We start from the raw sequence: 25,372 nt of genomic DNA, 5'->3' as shown, positions 1-25,372 counted from the left end.
ACAAGGCTATAGAGTAACTGTTTGTAGCTTAACCATGTAGCTGCAAAATTAACCTTTGACCTTTCTTAGCCTAATCAGGAAATTGACTTTAGGAGTTATTCCTTAACCCAGGATATGTGGTTAAAGTTAAACATCACTAATAGGAAGTCTAGTAACAGGAAACGTGTGAATGCTAATCCATACAAACATAAACAAACCTTTGGCTTACATACAGTTTTATTGGAATTTTCCTCTTGAGTCTTTTTCCTTCAGTAAGTCAGAAAAAATTCCAGGCAGCTTGTAAAGTAAGTCTTTGAAAAACTTCAGCTTTTTGTGGCTACAAGTTTATTAGATTTCTATTTAAGGAAGATTTTGTCAAGAATCATCTTTGGGCAGGTACATGCAATTCACTTTCACTGCAGTTCTGATTAATGATGTTATTCACCAAAATAACCACAATTTTCAGGTGAAAGATCAACTAGGAGTGTTTCTTTTTTGTGTAGCTTAAAATTGAGTAATTTGGAGGAAAAAAAGATTTACAAACATATCTATTTCCTTAAGCTCATTTTGAAATCTTTTTAGAAACAAAATTGTCAGAAAGCCACTGAATTGAATATAATTCCAGTACAGAAAATTATCTGTGAGATTTTAAAACATTTTTATTGTTCTTTTTGGATTCCTGTTATATTTTATTGTGAAAGTAGGCTAGCATAACTAGAAACTAAACACTAACCAGTTAATCACTGTAGATATAAGTATAGACCTTTCCTTGGAAAACTTTTGAATTTTACTTTGCTCTTCATCATAAATCCACATAACCTTCATATTCATATTGAGCTCCACTGAATTCAACGGGATATTGTGTATATGTCCATTGACACAGATCAGCTTCGAGGATTAGAACCAAAGTAATTTTTCTGGGAGGAGTTTCCTTGAAGTCATGACAAGGATCTTAGGGGATCAGAAAAAAAAGTCTAGTCTGAAAAAAATCTTTCTCAAAATAGCAAAGAACAAGATAACTGTAAAAGAGTAACCTACAGTCTCTGTATTTCCTCTTTTGACCTCTCCAGAATGAGTAAATCAGTGATATTGAAAAAAAATACCCAGGCAAAGTACTTCCTATGCATATTAAAGCAGGGGTTATGTATGGCATCAGAATAATGTCATAACGATATGTGTTCACTTAATCTGTATTTATAAAATCGGTTTAACTCAGGAAGCACACAACTCATGGCGTTACTTTGCAGATAATTTTGTTCCTAAGGGGCACATTTTCAACAAAGTTCTTAAGGTGTACAATTATGTTAACTTCAATAAAAAATGTTATTGCATGTTAAATGAATATCAGATCACTATCTAAAATGTTTAATGATTAGCAACTCTTAAAACTGTAGAAAATTCATATCAGTCCAACCTTGTTACAAAACTTTTGGATGAGTTCAATTTGCCTTGATAGGGTGTTTCCTCATAAAATCTTCTCTTTGGGGCCCTGTAAAGTTCCACTCCCCTTTGGGTATTTGGTTGTCTTCCTATTTTCAGAGCTGTTTGTAGACTCATGTATCGTAGTCATTCACACTGGTGTAGTCCAAAAGGTCTTCGCCTATGATACCCAGGCAAACATGAAAAACTGATTTTTTTTTTAAAAAACAGCCTCATTAAACAATTGGTTTTAAAAGTAGCGGTGATGAGTGAGGAATATGCAGCCGGCAAGAGCCATCCTACTTAAATGTAATAATGTTAAAAAAAAAAAAAAAAAGAAAAAGTTGCTATGTAAAGGTGGACAGTATTTATACAAGCAACTCTTAGGGCCTGATTCTCTCATTAGTTTGTTGCTGTTGGAATCATTCCTGAAGTCAATAAATTTAAACATACTTCAGGATTTGATCATAAGTTTATGGAATTTAATGAAAAGCTGTAAAGAAGAGGTGGAATGAGCCTTAGAGTAGTCTTAAGCCACATTTTTTTTTGTTTGCTAGCAAAAATCTAAGCTTTCATTTTGTATTTTACTGTTTGGCAAGTGTTTTTATCAGTTCCCTTAAATAACGTTGTTTTTATAGTGAATTTCAAGCAGGCAATAAATTTAATATTTTAAAATATTTGAATCTGTGACACTCATCTATTTCCACAGGAAAAGCTCCTTGCTTTTCTTATAAATCTACCTCTTTTTTTCCTGTTCAAATATTGGTTTTTGTTTTCTCCTAAAAGCTGCCGGCACATTTGAGAAAGAATCTGTCTTTTTGAGGCTTATTTTGATAGAACAGAAATTGTCAAAGAGTCAGTTTTCAGGTAAAATCCTTTTTTTTTTTTTTTCTTTTTTACTTCAGTGCCTCAAAAATGACTTTCTAATAAGGAATGTAATTTGCCTAATGAAAAGGTTATTTGTAAAATGCAGCTATGCCTTGTGCTGTTGGAGTGAACACAGAACTGGGCGGGGTGTACCTAGTGAACCTGCCTATCCCGTGCTTCCCCAGAGAAGGAGAGTAGTTCACCTTCAGGTAGTTCACCTGAAGACCAGTCCCGAGGCTTTGTAGTTGTAGATTTCTGGAAGAAATGATGAGCAAGCTGTCCCAAGTTTTATACTTCAGGCACAAGTTTATCTTCTGATACATCAAAGGGTGGTGCTGCCATCCAGAGGGACCTTGACAGGCTGGAGAAATGGTCAACAGGAACCTTATAATGTTCAACAGGAGAAGTGCCAGGCCCTGTACCTGCAGAGGAACAACCCCATACTCTAGCGTATGCTGGGGACTAACTGGCAGGAAGGACACTTTGTAGAAAACAGCCTGGGGCTCTGGTGGATGTCAAGTTGATCATGAACCAGTGATGTGCCCTTGCAGCAAAGGCTAAAGGTTTCCTGGGCTGTGTTTGGAGAAGTGTTGCCAGCAGGTCAAGGGAGGCGATCCTTCCCATTTCTTAAGCACTATTGAGGCCGCTATTGGAGTGCTGTGTGCAGTTCTGACTGCCACAGCGCAAGAGAGACATGGACATACTAGAGAGAGTCCAAATGAAGTGAGCCATGAAGACGATTAAGGGACTTGAGCACCTCTCCTGTAAGGAAAGGCAGATGGAGCTGGGAGGGAACAGAAGGTTCAGAGAGGATCTTATCAATGTAAGTAAATACCTGAAGGGAAAGTGCAAAGAGGACGCAGCCTCTTTTCAGTGGTACCAAGCAGCAAGACAGGAAGTGGGCACCACCTGAAACACAGGACGTTCTCTCTGAACATCAGGAAATACTTTTTCACTCTGAGTGTGACTGAGTACTGCCACAGGTTGCCCAGGGAGGTGGTGGAGTTTCTGTCATAGGGATACTCAAAAGCTGTCTGGTCGTGGCTCTGGGCAAATGACTGTAGGTGACCTTGCTTGAGCACAGAGTTTGAACTGGGTGACCTCCAGAGGTCGCTTCCAGCCTCACCATTCTGAGGTTGTCAACGTGTGCTGTGCTTGTTTTCCAGACTTTCAAAGGCAGTGGATCCCGTGACAGATCAAATGTGAGCTATATGATCAGTAGAGAATGTTGTTTGAGCAGCCATTTATTGATCATATGAAATAAAATAGTTCCCCAAGACTTGAGTGGAATATGCAATCGTATGCAATGTGCGGTTGCTGCCTTGCTAGTTGTCTGGCTTTAAATTTATGAGGATGTTATTACTTCACATCTGTGCAAAAAATGAGTTTGTGGGCTTACCTCACACTTAATGGGCAGGTATCCTTAAACTGTAAATTTCAGCTCCAGCTGACACCCGTTCTGGTGTTCTCAGACTTAGATAGGTATTAGAAAATTCAGTATTGTGTTCACTTTCCTCCATCTTTAAACACTACTGGAGAAAGCATGCTGATTGCTTATGTTATATTTTGTGTATAGGATGTCATCCTCTAGAGTCATCAGGCCAGAGCAATCTTTCACAGAAAAATAAAATCGATCAATAAATAATCTTGTTTAATTGTTAGATTCTCTAAAGATTTTAATATGCCATCAAACACAAAACTGAAGCCTTGGCTTTTACAAAGATGAACCAACATTTTTCAGACGGTTGTTGTTAATGTTGTTATATTGCATATCTATATAAGCAATGAGTTCTAAATAAACTTTTTCACATCAGGAGTGTCCCATAGGCAGAATCTGTAGCTCAGTACTTTATCTTGTATGAAAACCTGCTTCCTCAACTGCAAGGGCTGTTTCACAGTCATAAGGCTTACATTTGTATCCATTCAGAATTAATGGCAGTTAAGGTCCATTAGTTTCGAACCTATTAAAAACCAGGACTATCTCAGAGCTCTGAAATGGATGGTGCCCGCATCCTATTATCCCTTATCCATTATCAACCACTGTCTCATGACTGAGGGTCTACAGCATATGTATTTGACAGTTGTTTAAACTATACAGAACCCCAAAAGTTTGAATTGTAGAATATCTTAGAGTAAAAATATTTTTAAGCCATAAATTGGGAGTGGAAGCTAAAATTCCCTGCTGGTTTGCATTCTGCCTTAGTCTCTGGAACGGCTCTTTTATGAACTGACCGTAGCTTAAATTCTGGGGCATGGTATTTAGTCAAGCCAAAATATTTTGCCACAGCTCCCTCCGTTTCTGAGCCCTTGTGGCTGAACTCAAAATCTCTGTGTTTAGCTTACATGTTTTTTGTGGTTTAATGTTTTCTTCTCTTCCTGATATAGTTGAGGCATCTCCGTATTGAGCTGTCCCATCTGAAAGAAGCTGACAGCATATGAACGCAGAGGAGTACCCTTTGATGAGAAAATGCAAATTCCAAACAAAACATTTGCAGAACCACTAATCACCATTTCCATACAATCGAACAATGATGTGGTATTTTTTATAGAATGACTCAAAGGTAAGGCTGACTCCTTATAAGAAATGCAATAAATAACTTCATATACACCCCCTCCTTTTATTTCTGCACCAGAAGCTAATTTTTACCTCATTGCGATTAGTGTCAGAACTCCCTCTGCATTCAGTGGAACCAAGGTTTAATCTTTTCCTCTAAGGACTGCCTTGTTAGTAGTTTGGGAAGTTGTATAGTATACCTGGAAACTACTTTGGCAAATATTGTCAAATTTGGAAGAAGGGGTGGCATTTTGGGTGTAACGTTCAGAGATGCTGGATAACCCCAGCTGTTATTAGCTTTCATAGTAGTGAATTCAGCACACTGAAATAAGGGAACTGGCTTTTCACACCTGGCGATGCAGAAGTAGAGGTAGTCAAAATTTTGGACAGTTTGCAAAGTATCGGTCTTATTTTAAATGAGTTCCTTGACTTTATTGTGATAATTATGGCTACTTCCTTAATTGGTGTTTACACTGGATTAAAAAAAAATGTATATATATCTGTGAGTTTGTTTGGTAATTTTACATGCTGCCCTTATTTAGTTCAACTTCTACTATGCCACCAACAGGGGAAAAAATAATTTTAATTTAGCAGAAGCTGTTTTCATTTTGAGCAAACTTCGACTTAAAGCTGTGGGGATTGTAATTACATTTAATTATAATGAGTTTGGGTTTTGGAAAAAAACTTGTTAGTCAGGTTTAGCTTTAAAAAACCCCACCCACATCAGTTCATGGTGGGTCTAAAGACTGATACTGTACTGCATTAGATCCCATTTTATTTCTACTTGGAAAATAGCCAAGTAGAGCTTGGCTAGGAAAATTAATTCAAAACAAGATTCATAATTTGGCACTTTTCTGTATCTAGTAGAAATTGGGACATCCAGATATTCAGCAGAGAATGCCTTCAACACAATTCCTTTTCTGATTTAGATTCGCAAAGGTTGAGGAAAGTCATAAAACAAAATACATTTTTATTCCTCTGCATTACAAAAACCCATATGGAAGCTAAGATGGAGAAAGCCAATGGTCCCATTTCTGTCTCATCTCCACTGTCAGCAGAAGGTTGCATTGTATGTTCAAAATATCTGAGCCAGTAGTTATGCTCCATTTAGCAAGTCAGAGAGAGACTGAGTCATTTGACTTACTAAAACTTAAGGTGTGATCAATCTCATTGTAATGTAGATCAACTAAAATAGGTCAGATGAATCATCTTGCAATGCTTTTTTTTTTTTTTAACTTAAGAAACCCCTAAATTAACTAGATCAGATATAGACATCTAGACTAGGTGATTAAATTCAGGTGAGATGAAGCCCACCCAAAATATTCACAGCTTGGAACTAGTTGATCCTAGGTGGATAAAATAGACCAGCATGTTTGGTGTGGTTCAGCCTTAGTCTTCTAGGACATAGTCTGGACTGAAAAGCTAATCATCATCTTTGAAAGCTTAAGATTTTGGGATAAATTTCTGTCTAGGTGCATACCTGTAGGTAAGCAGTGTGTTTGTAGTTGAGCTTACATGTTGGCATAGATCTACTCAAGGAACTTAGTCCAGTAGAAACACTATCTCCCTCCAGGTTTTGCTTCCCTTCTGACCGTCACTGGCCAATGGGTCAACTTTCTCAAAGGCTTTGCAGCCAGCAAAAGCAGAAAGTGTTTGTTAGAGACTAAACCTGATGAAAGAAATATATGGGGTATTGAGGTGTCGCAAGTTAAAACATCCCAAGAGAAGGCTGTTTGATCCAGGAATCCTCGGGTTTACTTTTACAATATAGGCAAGTAACTCAGACAGGGTTAGTGTCATACTGGATGGGTGGCAGAAGGGGTACCACTGATTGTCACTCCTGTTAAAGAAATGCTGCATCTGTAACCATGCCAGTTATATAAGGAGCTCTTTCTGTAGGCCAAGTAGCTCCACGTTATTAATCCCAAACTGCATGTATCTGGAAAAAGCCAAACGCTGAGAACATTGACAAAGTTTAGGTGTACACATGCTATTAGGAACAGAAAAGGTTGAAGGAGTTTCTTAGTGTGCTGAAAGGATTATTTTCTTATGCTTTGTATTAGGCTGGTTCATTCCTTTTCATTTTGAATAATCTTTTTATTTCTTCCCTTGAATTGCAGACCAATTCTTTAACTTAAATCTATTATCTGGTACTGTCTCAGGGAAAAGAGCTGAAGCTTCTACAGTTTTCTAGCTTCTTCCTCTTTATAACTTTGTTTTCAGAGTTCAACTCAGGATTTTCCAATAATTGACTGTGAGATCAATATTTTTGATCAACCCCCCTTTTTAGTCACGTTCTGGAGTTTCCTAACCTTGTTATTGTTACCTTGGCTATGTATTATGCAAGGAATTGGGTCTCTGCGAATTAAGCTGATTCTGATTTCATCAATAGTGTCTAACGAGATTAGATGTATACAATCCCTGAGGTTATGAATGTTGTTTTAATTTTCTTCCAAAGTTGCTTACTGTTCCTTTGGTATTTTCAGTGAGACACTGCTTTCAAGGATCTGGCAGGCGAGATGGTTCTTGCTTCTTAGCATTGCTGTAATCAAGCTGTAGCCATTTCTTACGTTCCTTGTAGCTTTTTGGTTCACTCTTTGGTTCTCCAGTGTCTGCTGCACTGTTAAGATCAGATGTTGGTGGGACTTCAGTCACCTCTGATATATATGTTTTTGTGATTTGTTTATCAGAAACTATTGCCTCTTTGTCTTCTGAAGATTCTGCTAGAGCTCTGCAGAGTTCCCCATCCACACTTTAATGTTAGGGTACTTAACAAAGTGAATAGCACATTCTCCAGGCATTTGGGGATTTCTCACTCTAACACCCTCAGGTATTTCTCTGATCAACTGTTCTCTGAATCCTTTGCCGAAGGTGCTCTTCTGTTTCCTCTTGACTCCACAGCACTGATCCATTTAGCCTTCCTGCCATCAAGCACTCTGCTGTTCAGTAGTACTGCATTCAGTTCTCTGGTTCTACCTGTTAATATTTTGGTTTGTAGGTGGAGGGAGAGGAATTATAAAATTATTTATATTGGTATTTATAAATCTTATCCCTCTCCTACTTGAATTTGTGGTATAACTGAAGCAGGCAACATCTTTTACATGAGGATGAAGTTAAAAGCAAGGTTCCATGACCTAACTGGGTTATCCATAGTTTGAAGTTGTCTAAGAGAAACCAGATTTCTTTTAATTCTTTCAGTGATGGAAGGAGCAATTTTATGACAAATGCAAATATACTTCAAAGGTGGAGGGAACAGGTGAAAGTCAAGCCAGCGCTTGTGCTAAAAATTGAGTCACCCTATCAGTGCTTTTTACTCTCGGAGTAAAACTGACATGTCTCCTGAAATATCTAGTTCAAACGTGTTGTTTGCCATTGACTAGCAGGCATTTGTTTCCAAAGCTGGTAGAAGCAGTTTTCATTCTTCATGCCTTCTTAGTGATTGATTTGTTTCTTTCTGTTTTTCTTTCAGAGAACTTAATTGCACTATGTTTTTTTCAAAAACAAGCACATCAAATGTCACAATATTAGCATAATCATAAAAATGTCAAGCATTCAGTGCATTTGCAATATGTCACAGCTTATTACAGAACGTATTTTTCATATGATTAATGTGAGTCTCTGGAACATACCTTTGAGTGGGCAGCTCTTCAAAAGGTGACAAATGGTTGCTACAAATTATTCTCATTAGGGAAAAGAATAGTTTGTCCCTTCAGTAGAATAATGTTGGTCCTTAAAAGCAGTAGATGCTAAAGGAATAGACAGATATAAAAAGTTGTCTAAGAAGAGGAAATGTTACTGATCCTGTGGTTGTATTCTGTGCAAATTCTTGCTGTGTCTGGCTGACCCCATTGATTTCCACCTTCAAGAACCTGGAAACCTGGTCATAAATTTCAGTGCCTGTCATAATCCAACTACTACCATTTGTGTCATGGGTAGTGTTGTTTTTTAAATACAGGTAGTTGACTAATGCTGAATATTTAAGATGACTAGATATGTTAAAAAGCATTGGGTACATTAATAAATGTACTATTTTTTTTGTATTGTATCCAAACTTGTATAGACATTGTTGCACTGCTTGTACTAATTGCAATAACATTATTTTTGCCAGTAATTTCACAGAAGGATTTGGGTCTGTGAATCCCAATGGTAAGGATGTAAGTGTGCAAAATGGGAGTTTCAGATACAGTCTGTAAAGCAACTATCATAAATTTCTATCCAGAGTTATCTTCATCTTTCTTGCCTGTTACAGCGGTAAATAGCCACAAATTTAATGCAACTACTTTAAAATTTGGACATAGGAACCCATTTTATTGTCAGTGCAGTAATTTGCTTCCCAACATCCTCTTTTGGATTGTGTCCAGAACAATTCCCTTGATTTGTGAAAGCTATCTTCATTGAGCTCATGACTACAATGATAACTGAGACTGTTACTTTAAAAGATTCCTTGGCATTGGTTTTTTCCATGCATGGAAAGACATCAGCATAGACACAATCTGCAGTGTTCTGGTAGGATCTCAAGAGAGGAAAGCAAGCATGGGTGTCCTCCTTACTGCCTCTGAACCTCCTAGTGTAAGTTTTGCTGGGGAGTATCCTGTGGTATATCATGCTGCAGCTCTGTCTTAATGTCTTTGGACAGGCAGCAGTTTGCCTTTTGCACATTTGCACTTGTGGAAAACACAGTGGAGTATAAATAGGTCACACAGCTGGCAAAATGTGCCAAACAGGTAACCTCCCTCCCTAATACGTTCTAGTCCTCTACCTTTAAGGAATGGAAATTAAGTCTCCTCGACAGCTGGTAATGGGGCACTGGTGGATGCTCCCTGGATATGGACTGCAATGCTTAGTTTACTTCAAATTAAGCTGTCAAAGGGCCCTCAGGTGGTAAATACTGCACTAGGTAAAAACTGACGGCTGGTTCTGCATCCCATGGCTACTCTTCTGACCTGTTCTGTCCCTAGAGAGTATTTTTATGCTGCTTTTTCCTTCCTTTTTCTACAGCTACCTTTCTGAGCCTCACAGCGTGTCCATTGACAGGGGTCATGTGCAGCCGCATGTGTCTCTACATGAGCAGAAAAGAGATAGTGGTGGCTTCAGTCTGAAAAGTGAACATGAATGCAGGGAAAAGATGTACAGATGCAGACCCACTGCAGTGAGTGAAGACATTTTGCTCATTCCTTCTCCTTCATGTCTCTTTACATTCTTTGCTGGCCGAGGAAATTTGACTTCCTCTCCTGCAGTTTTTGAACACCTCGATCCTTTCTTAGTCTGTTGGGTATCACTTTGCATTCCCTGAAGTGAGGATGGGATTGTATCAAAAATATCAAAGGAAATGTCTTTGGCAGCAATAAGCAGTGATAATAAAACAGTTGCAAGTCAGATTTTGTAATCCATCTGCTGTACATCCAAGGGCCAGAGGATGTATTCAAACATACATATTTCAGAAAACATTTCACATAACTGTGCTATAGAAATAACCTCCTTCAAAATCCTAAGTACTGAACTGTTTGCAATTGCCTGTGTAATGTGTACCTTTCTGATCATTAAATTCTGCTCTGTGCTCTGAGACAACAGATTCATTTTCAACAAGTAAGAACAGGTCCTGCCCCAACCTTGAGGGTGTGAGCATCTAGCAGCAGAGAAGCAGTGTGTTCTTGCAGAGCAGTGAGACTGTTGGAAATAATCAGGATTCAGGCATTGAAAAGCATAAGTAGAAAATAATTTCTATGCATAAAAATGCAGCTTTCTAAATTATTTGCAGGTGTCTTTTTTTTTAATCCATCTGTAAAGGTGAAAACAATGACAGATTTTTCCAAAGTCTCTCTTTAGAGTGAGTTTTGAAGGCAGTTTCCAGGTAATGTGCATTTTCCATTGAGCAATTCATCTGATGCGGTGCAAAATCCCTGCCTTGCTTCTGCTAAAGGCAATGTAAGAGGTGACATTGATGTCAAGAAGACAGTAGCCAAATATTTCAGTCACTGCATACACTCAGTCCTCAGTATGAGGGTTCCATCCCTGTCACACTGATCTGTGTACAGCTGCAGGAGCATGAAGTGTTTTGAGGTGTCTGCACTGCCAGAGCATCTTCTGGCCTGATGTGGAGATGCCCCATGGGAAGTGCTGCCTCTGCAGTTAACAGAAAGGGATTTGGGTTGTACAGGCGTGTAACCAGGGGACAGTCACTGCTTGTCTGCTTTGCAGGTTGAGGCAGCGAAGCTCACGAGTTGCTCTTTCATATTCTTTCTCTCCTGTGAACCAGAGTTGCAAAGGGTGTGTGTCTTGATGCACTGCCAGCAGCATAGTCACGTTCTCCAGCGGAATTTGTAGACTTGCAACCTAAATATCCCCAATCTGCTCCCTGATCTGTTAGCCAAAATGGAATTTTTCACACCAATGTCTGCAGATGATTCATACTGCTTTTTTTTTCTTCCCTGTAGGAGACCACTGGATTTTATTCCTCAGTTCACACTGCATACCCTCAGAAAGCACAGATGTCTTTGCATTATGGCCTCATAGGAAGTCAGTCACTTTTGCATGTCAAGAATAAAAAGGAAATGTGTAAACAAAATAGGAAGCATGGTAAGACGTCAAGGCAAGGAAAACAAGAGTGTGATCCAGAATGTTGCATCTCTTTGTGGGTGACTTCAGTGAGATACAGATTGAAGGGAAAGACGTTTTTACTATTACTCCTCAGAACTGAAAGACAAAAAACTGCTTTGCTGGAGGCCCCTTCTTCCTGTCTGCATTCATATACAGGTGATTTGTTTCAGTGCACAGAGATATATCGTGGCAGTGTTAAAGTCAATGGGAATGTTGCTGCTAAATACAAGGAAAAAGCATTTTACCTCTATCTCTTATGAATGGTGTCACCAAGACATCGGAGGGGTTTCACTGTTCTCATCTTGTGTTTTATTCCTGCTGCCTAATACCTCCATCATAAGTGGCACTTCACTGTGCCTGTTACCCAGGATGCTGTCCCTTGTGATTTCAGGGAGAAGGTTGTACACTGGAAAGGCATATGAAGCCAGTACTTACAGGGAAATAAGTAATTAAGACAGCTGAATAGAGTAGGACATATCAAAAATAACAATTTAAAAAAGTAGGCATCTGAGAACAAGAAATAGGATCTGAGAAGGTGAGGTTTGAGGTGAACTCATAGCACAGAACAGTCATGGTTGTACTGGATCCTTGTCTTGTTGCACTCTCAGCTGCTTCTTCCTCTCTGGAGTCTTTCCAGGGCAGATGGTGCAGCTGAGGCTGCATGGCCTGAGGCAGAGTATTGAAGCAGCATGCTGTTAGCTGGCTTAGCAAAAATGATTTCTCTCTTTTTCTTTTTTTTTCTTTCTCTTCCATATAGTATAAGCTAAAGCCTAACTCTGGATTTACTGTTTTCCTGTGGTTGAATCCATAGACATTTGAACTATAATAATGGGAAGAGTTACTAACTTTTTGCATATTTAGATGGTCTGAAAACATGTAGCGTTAGCAGTGGTTCTCAGGCAGTAAGGATTACCTGCCTGTCATAGTTTCTTTTTCCCCTTTATGCCCCTCCCAAAAGTAAATTATGCAGCCAGCCAGCCTGAACAGAGAAATCCAAGAAAAACTTCATTATTTTTTTAAAAACCAGTCAGTATTTCTTGCATTAGTTAACCTGCTGGAGCCTGTGCAAACCTGGATTCTTGTTGATCCAGTGGAGTACTGTAAAGGCCATGCACAGCCACAGTTTTCTAGTGGTGTTAGTGTTTTCTTTCCCAAAATCTGACTCCAAGCAGGCTGAATCTGTGTTTTGGGAAGACCAATATTTCCTCTAGAGATATTTCTGCACACCATCAGTTAATGGATAATTTGAAGACCATCTCACTCAATAACTCTCATTCAATAGACAGTGGTTGCAAATTCCTGAAGCGGGGAAGGGTGTTTTGGGAATTTTATCAAAGAGCTGGATTTTTCTCTCCATTTTTTTTTTTTTTCATGGTACTTTTATATTAACATGTCAGTCTGAGGACTTCACATCTTCTTTTCCAGTTGTTTATATTTAGGTCTTCAATAGAGGGTCTAATTTTAGATATGTAATTATGCTCTTTTCTCTTAAGAACCTAATAAATAGAAAATAAATTTCTCCAAGATTGTCTTCTAATTTGGATTACACCTCTTTTTTTGGAATTATTTTAAGAATATTAAAACGATTGGAACAGTAGCAAAGCTGAGTCCCAAACAGAGAAATATGCAGCCTTTCTCAAAACATGTTGAGACTTACCCGTGCAGCTGTGATGGGCTATCAGCACATCTCCACCCTTTCACCAGAGGCAACCTCTTAGAGGCAACTTTGTCTTCAGACTTCAGTTGTATATCATCTGTTCTCAGCTAGTGTCAAAAGACCCAGGAGCTTTCTGCCTGTCTTCTGGGAACATTGATCTACTCACCACAACTATATACAAGATGTGAAGTCTTCCCTTCCCTTGCACTCTCTCTCTCTTTCTCTCTTAAAAAAAAAGGAAAAAAAGCTGTCAGTATTTCAGAAAGTGTGAGCAGCAGATCTTTGTGTACTTTAATCCATAAATAAACATCTCTTCTTTTGAACTTCATTAAAATTGGATATGTTTTCACTGTAAAACACTCCAGCATCCCAATCATTTAGACATATATGGTGATGAATATTGCAATTAAGTTTTGTCAGTATGAATACTTGTGGTCTTAAAATAATTTATGCCAAAAAGGTAAATAAGAGTCAGACAACAAGATATGTTGCTTATAACAGCAATTTTAGAGCAAGATATTAAGCTCTGCTCCTGCTGTTTTAACAGTCTGGGCCAAATGCATCTTTGCTGTTACGACTCAGCTTGCAGGGAAGTGGTGGAGGGGTGCATTTGGTTTGCCTTCTGCATGGTGATATCAGACTTTCTTTGGTAATACTTGTTGATGTATCATATTCAAATCTTCAGCTTTTCCTTTTATGCCTTTGACCTGAAGAAAGGAATTCCTGCCTTTAAACGCTCATCAATCAGTGCTGTGTAGATAAGCTGATGATAAAAAAGCTAAAGCTAAGCCAGTGTCAATTTAGCCAACTGTAACATTACTGACAATATTCATCAGCAAATAATTTTAATTAGACCAGCATAATGAGATCAGTAGATTAAGACTAAGCAAATGACTTAAACTAAAGAGGGATTCTGATGACAAACAATCCTGATGGGAGTAAGGATGAATTTTTTGCCACCAGTGTTTAAGTAGCATGTGGGAACAGAGAGACAGTCCTAACCACATGAGAAATCACTCAAAAAGGATACTGGCGTGCTGGAATGCTGTGTTGGTGTTGGGAAGGCTTGCAGAGTGCAAGCGAGTGGTGTGTAAACTTCCTGGATAGCCTTGTGTGTCGGTGGCAACCTCCCTCCACACTGGCAGCCCTTACTTGAGTACTTGACTTACGTGCCATGCATGAAACCGGGACTGGGAAGGGTGGTAAAAGTTTAAAATGAAGAGGCAGCAGGTATTTGTGCTTGGAGGGGGCACGGTGCAAGGGCAGGTGGAATAGGACCTATTGAAGTTTGTCACTATAATTAAGAAGTAGTAGGGGAACAAATGGGAAGAGGTGGAGGGGAATACGGCAGTATTTTTTAAAGAAAGAAGTAAGGCTAGAGAGAAGCAAAAAGAAAAGGATCGTTTGGTGTTTGAAGATGGAAATGTCTGGGCTGAAAAGTCTGCCGCAGTATTTGTCTCTCTCTCCCTACATAGCTTCTTTGTTCTGATTTCTTGTGAAGCATTCTGGCCCCTGTTTTATTTCTCCCTGCCTGCCCATGGTCTTCCTGAGACCTGCTGGCAGAGGTAAGCTTTCACAGCCTGCAGTGTTGATTCTGAGAAGTGTGAAGGAAACAAAACCATGCTGAATGATGTGACTGACCTTGGAGAAGTTGATGTTTTCCAGCTGAGTGGAAGTGGAAAGTTTCAGTCTTGCTAGTCCAATGTTTTAATGGACATTGCTGCAGTAGAGAAACCCTTGTTTGCACATCTTGCTCAGCCCAGAATAGAAGAATAACAAATTACGTACTAACATAAATGTTTAATGATTTATGATTAAAAAAAAAATAGATGGTGGGCAAAATACTAGGTTAATTGACTATGGAGTCCTAAATTCCACAAAATGTAGCATTTCAGCCAAATATGGCTGAAATATCAGCTGTCATATGATGAATATTTTAAAGAAGATTCTATTATACACCTAGGGGTTCATTCGCTTCAATAATGAGGACAGTTACCTCTAGGGAAAGGAAGCTATATTATGCTTGCCACTTAACCAGAGGCTGGTTTGACAGGCATCTGCTCAAAATATATGTGTATATATAGGGAATCACAGCAGCTTGTCTCTAGCTTGCTGAGCAGGAAATGTTGTGCTGTACGATACTTTGGGTTTCTATCTATGGATTTGTGCATGGCACTGAGTGAGATTCAGACCATTTTTATTCCTGAGTCTGATTGTTGAGGTGGAATCCATCACCTACTAAATATTAAATCAGCAGTTTTTTTAAAGAGCAACGCTGTCTCTGCTGACTTGAACATCTTTATGTGGCCCAGAGGAAAAGAGAAACAAAGACGAGAAAACTATCATCTTTTGCATTCTTCTTAATATTAATGATTTCTCTAAAGTTTTCAAACTGTTGAAGGCAAAAAGTAAGATAGAACTTTCACATGGGTAAAAATGACCCAGGTGGAAAAAAACCCCCAAAACCATTATAAAAACAGCAAGGAAACTTCTGGAGTTAAATGCTCAGTTGGAAGAGATGGAACAAATACATCAACAGATTATTTTATTTTCTTTAAATCAGTTTCGTTTAATTGTTCCCAAACAAACATGGCTAGGAATTGTTAGGAATGTGTCAGTTCAAAATTATTTGAGTACTTTCATGAAATGTAATTAAAGTCAGATTTACACTGAGTATTGCTTCTGAAACCTAATACTTGCAAATGGTGAAGTTTTGAGATATTTGCAAACTTATGTGGTGTTGTCCATCTTTCCAGACTGACTGGAATTGGGTTTTTTTGTTGAATTGTTTGTTTATTTGGGATTTTTTTGTTTTGAGTTAATGCTTTATAGTTAATGCTTTTTGAATTAATGCTAATTATAGTTTATGCACTGTAAAGTGCAACCTGTGTGAGATTTCTGAATGGGTGTTTCTAATATACCTGTAGTTTCCCATATGAATACTCATCATGCACCACTGCACAAATAAAAGCCTGTCTCTATCACCCTTAAAGAGTCTCCATGAAAATCACTTTTATGATAACGAGCAGGTAGGTGAAATAAAAAAGGTATGAGAAATGATGGCACATTTTTTTTTTACACTCTACTAAATAGTCACATTATCCCTTCAATTCCAGAAATCAAAATTGATGTTGTTATTTCAAACTATCAAATATCAAATAATTGATATTGTTATTGTTACAAAAGTCTTCCATAGGCAGTGAACATTCTTAGAAAGTTTCTGGTTGCTGACTGCTAAGATGGAAGCTCACTTCTTGTGTCACATTTTTTAGACTTCTGATGGCATACCAAAATGTCCCGAATGCCATGACATTTTAAGCAGCACATCCAATCCTGTCCTACTGTAGAAGAATTCCAGTCACTTGAGCAATTTCAAATAACTCTCCTTGTTTAGCTAGATGAATTGTCTAGGTTTCAGAACCCAAGTGATTTATTCTGTTGCTCTTTGTTAGATAAACTGACCTCTCAATGCAATAAAAGGACAAAATGAACGCACTGATTAAATTGATGCATTTGCATAATTCACATGCATTTTTTAAGATCATATTACATATTCATCAGTTTGTCTTAGTCATTGCTGTGTATGCTGCCATGAATGTTGAGTAAATATGTGGATATCTGACCTGCTTTATAGAGGCAAGGAAAGGCAAGGAAAAAGGAAAAAATCTAATATGAGGAACGATGAGAGTGAAACTAGGAGTTAAGAGGGAGTCTTAGCTATATGGTTCCCTGTCTATACATCTGAATCTTTAGAGGTTCTAGGATTTCCTTTCTCAGTATAGCTCTTGATGTGTACTGGGAGTTTTGATCAAATTTTGAGTTTATTAAAACCTCAATAGTTGTTATTTCACATTGAGGTAAGGGTTAAATAATCTTAAATTGACCAGGAACCATGAAGTTGTCATCCTATCTGCTCATTCATTACTTATGTTGTTTTGAATTGTGCCTGAAAAAGAGCACATTTAAATAAAACCATGCTTTCTGTTTTGATAAAAAGTGTGTTTCTGGAATTTGTTTTAGATTTGTGCCCTGCTTGATGCGATGTACTGTTATGTTAGGAATGTAAGATGGCAACATAAAGCTTTATCAAGACTTGGGAAGTTTGGGAAAGTTAAATGATGTGGTTGTTTTTTTGATTTGTTTTGTTCTTTTTATTTTTTTCACCATTTTCAATAAAGTATGGGCTTATTTATTCAGATTGTGAACCAAGATAGATAGATTAATATTTCCAGCATCATGTAACTCAGAAGAAATTTTTTCACGGTGGTGGCAGTGAATTAGGAGAACGAGTATTTGGAATCATAGGCAAATGTCTGCACAAAGCGAGTGATTTCATTCCACAAAACTGTAAAAATTATGCTGCATGGTACTTCATTTTAAACAAAAGCTAAATCCACTCTGTCAGTGCTAACACTGAAAAATCCCAGTCCGAAGAACTACTCCCTTCATTTCTTTCTTCCATACTTCCTATTCTGCCAGATTTCTTAGCCCTTTGGCATGTCTTAGATTTGGTTTGCTTTAAAGAGGTAAAGGAATACTTTTATTTGGCATACAGCAGTCAGGCACAAGTTCTGCAACTTCCAGAAGGTCCGAAGGTCATGTGCTGTCTCTAGGTAGGGTTCAGAAATGTCACAGCTGCCTGCAATGGCTGAGATGGATATGTGGAACTTCTACAGGAGACATGACCCACCTCTGCTGTTGGTTATGCCATTCTAGAAGCTCTTGTATATGTACTTTATGTGGCATACCTATGTATGCTGCCTTACTTTAAGTGAGTGGTTTTGACTTACGGTGCAATAGGTAAGAATGGGTGACCATTAATAATCTTATCTAATCTCTAAGAGATCCTATGGAAGGAAGCAAGCAAATGTTTTTAACATGCTGCTACAAGTCATAATGAAGGTTTCTTGAAACAACAGGAGATTTGGGGAAATGAGTTGTTGACATGGCAATCTGTACTTGACAGAGCTCTGGAGGTCAAAAAAAAGATGGCTGGGCATAAATTCATAAGTTTTCTTTCCCCAAAAACCTCAGCATGAACCTTGCACTGCCAGGGTCTTTTTTAGGAGCTGTATGACTATCTGCTCTCTGCCTGAGATTTGTAGAAGGCTTATTTAATTGCCACATGTACCTATCCCCCATTTTGCTCTTAACTGTCTGCTCATTCTTCTTTCAAACTCACTGTTATAACCAGTGATTTTAGCTAGGAGCAGCTAAAATGACAGAAATCTATAAAAGGGGTTCATGGTTGGAAGTAGAGCACTACATGCTGAGTGTTGCCTGCCAGCATTTTACTTGGTGAGAGGGAAGGAAAGTAAAAATCCTCATCTTTGTTTTTAATTAGTGCAGACACCATTATTATTCTGAAATGTCACACACTGGAAATCAAAGGAACTGTGTGTAAATAATAATAATAAAAATAAACCCCCCCCTGGTTTTCCCCATTAGTAATGGAAAACATTTTCAAGCAAGATCTACAGAATTACAATAGAGCTGGCACTTCCTCAAGGTGAAAGTCTCTCAAAACCATAACATAAATTATTGATTTGTCCAAGTCTTTTCTCCACAGGAGATTTACAATCTCATTTTCATAGTTTTCTTAAGGAGGGAGGGGAAAGAGATTCTTATCTAGGTCAGAAGGAAAGCATCTTACTTGTACAAGAAAAGAATAAAACCCTATTTTAGCTAAAGTGAATTGCTATGCAATGAAATGATGGGGCTTACTGCTCTGCCATTTGTGTAATGTCAGGAATAACTCCATTTAAGCAAATAGATTTACAGCTGTGCAAGTGTAATCAGAGCCATATTATATCACATCTGAGATACAAAGTACGATTTTTTTGAACAGTATGCAAGATATGTAAGGAAGATGTCTGGCCTTCTCCAAATATTTGTGCTGATAAAAATTGTCTTCGCCAAAACAGAACTTCATGAACAAAGAGCAAAACATGAAAAGTATGAGGATTGTGGCAAATTAGAAAGGAGTAAGATACAAATCTGTCCTTTTTTTTTTTCTGCCACCTTGGTTCAAATACAGCAGTATATGTGTCTAGCAGATAAAGAGCAGGGGAATTAAATGAAAAGATAAGTAAGGTAGTGTGGCATATCAGAGAAGGTTAAGAGTTCTTGGAAAGCTTACTATGAGTGGCAGCACTTCTCCAGATCTATGAAGAAGGGATCTGGCTGCTGAGGAACCAAAGAAAATGAAAACCGTGATGAAAGTGGTCTGCTATTAGTCACGCCAGGCAGGAGAAGCGGCTACCATCATACACAGCAGGAGACAGAAGGTGATGTACTGAACAAGCAGGAGGGGGTGTTTGTGCAATGTGTCCCACCTTCTGTGGTGAGAAGTAACAGACTTCAGATGTTTTCCATCTCATTATACACATGAGACGGAAATAAGCATAATGGACAGGGTTAAAATTTATTATTAAAACCTAAGTGATCTTAGAAGTTTGCTGGTCAGGGTCTTACAAAAGAAAAACATGACAACTAATTTAATTGTCATCTGCTGTGGTAGCAACAAAAAAACCAAAGTAGTGTCCCTAATGAGTACTTTTTTAATAAAGAAAAATACATTGTGTTATCCTTGTAGACTTTAGTGTGAGAAATGTGTTGGGGTTATCACAATATAAAAGTAATAAACCTGGATTTTAAAATAATGTTTAAATTGACACTTTGAAATCAAAAAGATATTGTACCCACAACAGAGAAATGTTGTATTAGACCTTACTCTAAAAACTGAACAGGGAATGACAACATCTCAAAATCATTTTTTTAAAATTGATGTGATTGAGACAGCTGCTCTTATTGTATGAGAAAAGAATAAAATTTTACTAGTGTATTTAGATATGTATGTTGAATAAGTGGAAACATACACACTGTGACATGCACTTATGCATATTCAATGTGTAAAAAGGGCAACTAACCAGCTAATGAAGAGAATGTCACTGCACATGGCAGGGGGGTTGGACTGGGTTGATCTTTGAAAGTCCTTTCCGGTCCAAACCATTCTATAAGCCTACGAGAACTGAGGGATTTAAGACGTTTGTATAGCTTAGAAAGATGATTGTATCTTAAAAACAAACAAAAATCCCACATGGCATAGAGAAGAGAGTGAAAGTAGCTATACAGCTTTAAAAAGAGTAATGTTAACTAAAGAAGGAGCTGATATAAATGAATACAATTACTATGGAGTTATAGAAAATTGAAAAGGGAGGCAAAATTCAGAAAAGGAAAAATCAGTGGCTGGTACATTTAAGGACTCTAAGAAAGTTTTCCACTTATATAACAAAAAATCCTGAAAAATATTGTTGGTCTATTACTAGGTGGGATGGTACAGTTACCAACGACAGAAAAGTGGCACAGGAGAGAAAAAATACAATTGTCCATATTGGTGAAAAAGAGGGTTAATGAGTTCATATCATCTCACAATAAGAAATACTTTAAATTTTCACAGTATTTTGGAAGATGTTGAGGGAGAGTAGTTACTAAGTTTGTTTTTTATGAACTTGTTATACATCGGAGATTTGTAAAAGATGAGGCTGAGGAGGTTTTACATCATTCACAGCGATGTGTTTTAGTCTGCTGGGAAAGTTTCAGAAGACTGCAAGGTTTGAAATATTTTAAGATTATATTTAAGTACCATTTCTCGGTGTTTAGAAATCTGTATTACTTAATGCCTGAATTCAATACCACACGAATTTGTTAGAGTGCATCAGTTAACAAATAAACTGGGGAAATAATAGTGCAATTAATGCAGTTGACATGGATTGGTGGCCTGGAAATCCTCTCAAAATATTTTTTCTTTTTAATAGGATTACAATTTGGGTTGATTTCTGATTTCTGAAATGAGTGTTGCTTAGTACACGATGACATTTTGTTGAAGAAAGGGGAAGGGTGCAAAATTATTAGTCTTAAATACTATGTTTCAGATTATAACTCTGAGAAATCTTTATGAGACAAAGATGCTTGTATCGGTCTCCTGTGGGGATTAATTCCAGCCCAATTCTGTTTATGTGTTTTCCTATATTCTGAAAGAATATATTAAATTATCACAAATAAAGTTTGCAAATAACTCAAAGACTGGGAAAATGCCAAGTATGGAACAGAAACAATACAAACAGATCTCAAAAAGTTGGAAACAGGCAACTTTATCTTGGAAGAAAGAATAGAGGCCAAAGGTACTAGAGGAGAGAATGTCTCAGAAACAGTCACTCATGACAACTAAGGGAGATTCTGGCTTATGGTAAGTTGGATATTAACTCCCAGGATAATTCCTTGGCAAACAGGACTAACATGGTCTTCATGTAAGCAGCAGATTATCCGTATATCTGGTATTTGTATTTTCTATGCAAGAATATTATATTCAGTTATATTCACAGTTCAGTGAGGCCAATGACAAACTGGGGAATTTTTATGAAAAATAAAAGAAAAATATCCAAATGCTGAAAGAATTGGAAACCTTACTTTGTAACCCAAGGGAAATAATCTGGAGATCCTGTCTCTAGATATTCTGCTTAGTTTTGGGGCTGCTTGTTGATAATTCCGTCTCTGTTTCAGGTGTTTTTAGGTGAGTGTCTAAGGCACCACATTGTAAACTACTGCATTAGAAAATTAAAAAAAAAAAAAAAAAAAAAAAAAAAAAAAAAAAAAAAGAAAAAGGAGAGATAAAGGAAAAACAATTTCCTTTTGCCACAGAGAAAATAAAACTATGCCAAGTGGGGAATCCTACCTTGGTCTTAGTCTGATCGCTTGGTCTTTGCTCCTGGCACTCCCTTGTTCAAGAATTCCTCCTGGCTGGTAACTTTGCTGGCAGAGGAATTAGTGTTGCAGGTGCAATGAGCAGAATTAGTAAATGCTTTTCTCTGCCACATAGAGATATTGAGGGAACAAATGTATTGCAGAGGGCAGTATTATATCCTCTTATACAACAATTGTCAGGCATCTGAAATAAAGCCTTATTTTTTTTGCTGTCTTTGAAGAATAATGGCCCTGTAAAATGGATACTTGAGCAGATCTTTGCAGAACCGGCTTGAATACTTGGCTTTTCCCCAGACTTCTAGTGTGCTTTTTGGACAAGTCATTGTGGATATGTTTCTAGTACGTAATGTTGTCTCAGCCCTAAAATGGGGCCCTGGAGTATAAGGCAAGCATAACTGAACAAGGCCTCAGTCTCTCTATTCAGTGTTGCAATGTGAAGGAGGTAGTTGTCACAGGTGGTAAGCAGTAAGTGAATACTCACTTGAAAATTGCAAATTAAATGCTAAGATGGGATCTGTGGGAACCAGCTGGACCTGTGTGGGCTGTAAGCCTCCTTGCATACATTCCCCATTTGGACTTTCTGTTCTCCACAGCTCCTCAACAGCTTCTGTCCTGCGTGGCACTGAATATACTTTGAAGTCACCCTAGAAACTATGTTGCTGGCATACGTGTCTATATCTGAGTGATATTTCCATTACGCATGTGCTGATTGAGTTCTTATTCAAGAGGTGCAAGTGCACCTTAAAGTGCAACCATGTTCTTAACATCCAGCTGTGCTGTAATTCCATCACAACTCCTGCAGCTGCTGTGTGGGCTGCAAGTGAAGCTCTACCAAGAGCTTTGCTGGGGATGTAAGAAAAGATTCACCTTGCACTTGAGATTTGGCTCAAAAGAACAACTGGCTTGCAGGTAACTAAAAAAAACACCTCTTTTGTGACTAAAATAAGTAGAGTTGTTTCAGGCATACAGGAAATTGATCCATTTGATGAGGAAGAAGGAATTGTTTTTACGAGATCACTTTTTTTGACCATGAGTAGACATTGCCCCTCCCGAAACATTGACTTTGTATATCCTCTGTGGAAGAGAAATATTCTTCTTCATGACTGCAAAAATTCGTACATACTAAGCAGCAGTTTTGCCAGAGGACTGGCAATTGTCATATAGCAACTACTTCAAACTAGAAATCCCCCTGGGCTGGTGGGTTTGTCTAGTGCAGAGCTCTTTCCTTTTCTTCTTGTTCTAAGCATACCCCTAGGGCTCTTGCATGGCTTGATTCTGGTCTTGTTTATGTTGGTGTAAATAAGGAGTAACTCGGCTCCCATTAGTGCAGTTCAGGTAAATGAGATCAGGCTTCAGCACATGGTATTCAACCACTCTAGTTCTGTTAAAGGAGCTACAGTTCATCTAGCTAAGATTTGCATAGATCCTCTGTTTTGTAGTTTTCCTATACATCATTTCATCAGATGTTCTTCCAATTTCTACTCCTAATAACTATTTCTTACTTAAACTGAAGCAGCTTTCCTTTAAGATTCTGAAAAGCTTTTACAAACTTCGATTAACCAAGTTTCATAATATCCCTGTAACAGTGAGCACCAGTTATGATTGCACAACTGCTGCATCCTATCAAGTATAGCTTCCAGACCAAAAGCAAACAAACAAACAAACAAACCAAAAAGCATGTTAAGACAAGATTAAGTATGCAATATTAATTTAAAATGCCATCAGAATTTAGAACAAGATGCTATATCTGATTTACAGGAAATGTTTGAGAGAAAATAAAAACAAACAAACAAACAAGCAAGGATATTTCCTTGTTATGGAACATACAGAAGACGTTTCAGATAGAAAGCAGATTTTGTGGACAGATTGGAGTGAGATCCAAAACTCGGTCTGTTTCGTTACAGTCCAGTTGTAGAGTTCCTGCATTTTACAGTTCTCTCTGAGACAGTTTCTAAGATATCTAGGAATCTACCAAGAAATCATAGGACTTAGCTTTCTCATTAGTATTGTGAAGCTGTGTTTAAAGCGTACAACTATTCAGCTGCAAAGTGTGTAACATCTCTGAATCTCCTGCTTTTTCCTCTGCCACCTTGCCTTCTGACAAGCAGCGACCCTTATGCTATATACTCTGTGTGCAATTTGTGGGCTGTTGTGAGGGGCTCACTCTCTATGGAAATACCTGTGTCTTCCATGAGACAATTCCCACATTCAGGCAGAGGCTCTTGCTTGCAGCATGTGAGTCCCTAGCCATAAAGTTTAGTGCAGGTAAATCTGTCTAGGGATTATGGCCCAACAGAGCAAATGAGATCATGACATGACCACAAGATAGTGCTCAAGTGCATTGAAATGAAAATAATTTAATTTTTCAGATACAAAAATTGAGCTTTCAGACAAGATGCTCACGATGAAATCTATTGTTTTTTTCTAATGGGAAGCTGACACTGTTTGTCATATCAATATATTATTCTTTCATTCTTAACTAGATTTTATGTTGCAAAAGATAAAAGGGAAACATTTTCAGGAACCCCTAATTTCAAGTTAATATGTACTATTAATAAGTTGTCTATTGCAACAATAAGGAGACCTTGGGACCAATTATTGATTCTTGAGAGTTCAAATGGTGGTCCTTGGACCTTATTAGATGCTGCTTATCTTGTTTTTGGACTCTTATACCCTTCAGCTATAGCTTAACTGTGTAACTTCTCTCACTAGTTGTCGATTCTTAATAAAATTTGTTGAACAATAAGGTTCAAGGTTGGCTCATCCCTAAGATTAAGTCTTTTCAGCTTTCAGCACAGTCAGTCACGTCACACTTAGCTTGATTTGCTTTGCTTAAGGATTTCTGAACAATTGGTTTGCATGGTGCTGTTGCTAACCCGAGTTCTAACCGTGTGATGACCTTTCTCCAGCCCTGATTATTTATGTGTATCCTGAAGTTCACTGGGGAAGTGTGTGTTGACTTCCAAACAAAGATTGCTCTCTATTATATTTAATCTAAAAATACAACTGTGAACATGTGTAGGACTTAGTAGCACGATTTTTCTTCCTGGAGTTTATTTTATCCTGTTGTGTTTATTTCAAAATGTAAAAGATGGATGTTTTTAGAGGTTTATTGTTCAAAAGTTGCTGTAATTGTAACAACTGACAGATTGGTAGATGCAAATTACAATTGGTTACATTCATGGGCTGTATAAAGCAGTTTAAATTACTACATTTATATGCCATGTTCACTGGAAACCTGGAGTTAAAATGGGAAATGCTTGTGCATTGGTAGCTACCTACTGATGCTGTAGAGTGGTAGAAAAAAATGAGTAAAGGTATGTGTGTTGAAAATATCCTACTGCCCAAAACAAGTAGAATGAAATGTCCTAAACCTGTTTGTTCATTAAAAAAAAAAAAACCCAACCCAGACATCCAGTTTGACTACTAAAATACCTCTTTGCTCTATCACTTTGCTTTCATTCTTTTATCCAGACTTCCTAAGACGATGAGGCTTAGGTGCTCATCCTCAGTGTGTGTATATATTTATGTATGTG

This window comes from Strigops habroptila, chromosome 1 (genome assembly GCF_004027225.2).
Source record: "Strigops habroptila isolate Jane chromosome 1, bStrHab1.2.pri, whole genome shotgun sequence".
Classification (NCBI taxonomy): Eukaryota; Metazoa; Chordata; class Aves; order Psittaciformes; family Psittacidae; genus Strigops; species Strigops habroptila.
The sequence above is the reverse complement of the archived record's forward strand: the minus strand, read 5'-3'. Positions refer to the sequence as shown.